The sequence below is a fragment of the Emiliania huxleyi genome (genome assembly GCF_000372725.1).
Source record: "Emiliania huxleyi CCMP1516 unplaced genomic scaffold EMIHUscaffold_26, whole genome shotgun sequence".
In the NCBI taxonomy this organism is placed as follows: domain Eukaryota; phylum Haptophyta; order Isochrysidales; family Noelaerhabdaceae; genus Emiliania; species Emiliania huxleyi.
Window position 1 is genome coordinate 511,999 of NW_005200088.1, and position 1,510 is coordinate 513,508.

The following is a 1,510-nucleotide window of genomic DNA, read 5'->3' on the forward strand; positions in this document are numbered from 1 at the left end:
ACAGCTTGCGCCGCGTCAGCCAGAGAGCGACGTATCCGACGACGGGGAGGGCGAGCAGCATGAAGAAGACGCCGACGGGGGACATGCCGCCGGCCGCCTCGCCGGCGGGCCACCGCGGCGCTGGCAGGAAGACGGCGCGCCGGACCGCCCCCCGCGACGCGCTGCCCGCCTGCACCGCCACGTGCACCGCCACGACGGAGACGGTGTACCCCGCGTGCAGCTCGAGGCAGCCCTCGCCGCTGGCGCAGCCCTTTGCGTCGATGGCGACCGTCAGCTGCTGGCGGTCGGCCCCGTCGGCCGCGGGCTCCGAAGCGAGCCTTACGCCGGCGATGGCGACGCCGCACCACACGTCGAGGTTCGGCCTATTCACAGCTCGAGGTGTGAAGAGACGCTGTTCACAGCTAGACGCCGCACCACACGTCGAGGTTCGGCCGCGGGTCGCTGTGCGCGTCCGTGTCGGCGGTGGCCCACACCTCGTAGGTCGTGGTCCACCCGCTCGTCGCCTGTGCACAGCTAGAGGTGTGAAGAGACGCTGTTCACACCTCGTAGGTCGTGGTCCACCCGCTCGCCGCCTGTGCACAGCTAGAGGTGTGAAGAGACGCTGTTCACACCTCGTAGGTCGTGGTCCACCCGCTCGCCGCCGGCGGGGGGGCCGCGTCGAACGAGAGGGAGAGCGACCCGCCGTCCGAAGAGTCGCTCCACCCTAGCGAGACGCGCTGCTGGAGCGAGGTTGCGAGGGCGGCGTACTCGTCCGCGTCCTTGGCGGCGTACGCGAGGAGCAGGTACCGCATCGCCGACCCGCGAGGGTCCACCTGGACCAGCGCGCTCCCCTTCCCCTTGAGGCCCGCCTCGAGCGGGTCGCCCCCGTCGCAGCCGCCCCGCCCGTCGCAGTAGCCCTCCGCCACCCTCCTGCCGCCCGCCGAGACCTTGACGTACGGGTCTCTCCGGCCGGCGCAGCTGTGCAGCACGACCGCAACCTTGTCGTCGCCGTCCGCGCCCGTGTCGAGCAGCAGCTCGTACTGCGCCTCCGAGGTCGCGAAGCCCCGCCCGCCTCCGCTCGCGCCGCCCACCTCGGCGCGCAGCGGCAGCAGCGACTTGGTGGCGGGCTTGGCGGCGGTGACCACCGCCTCGGCGGTCCCGCTCGCGTTGACCTCGACCCACAGCTCGCACCCGGGGCTGCCCTTGCAGCACGCGTCGTACTCGGCGAGGCTCTTCGGGACGCCGAGGCTCGCGATGCCGCCCGCCGACGCGCTGGCGCGGTCCACGGCGTCGAGCGGGCAGCCGACCTTCTCCGAGCGGACGTACGCGCGGAGCTCGAGCGAGGTGGGCGAGGCGGCGAGGGGGTCGACGGCGGGGTCGGCGAGGGTGGCGGCGAGGGTGGCGGTGAGGGTGGCCGAGCTCGAGCCATCCACAGGGGTGAGCGTGAGCCCGCTCGGTGGCGCGCCGGCCGCTGCCGTCCACGCCGAGCATGAGCCGCTGCGGCACCCCGTCCTGCAGCGAGACGGGCGCG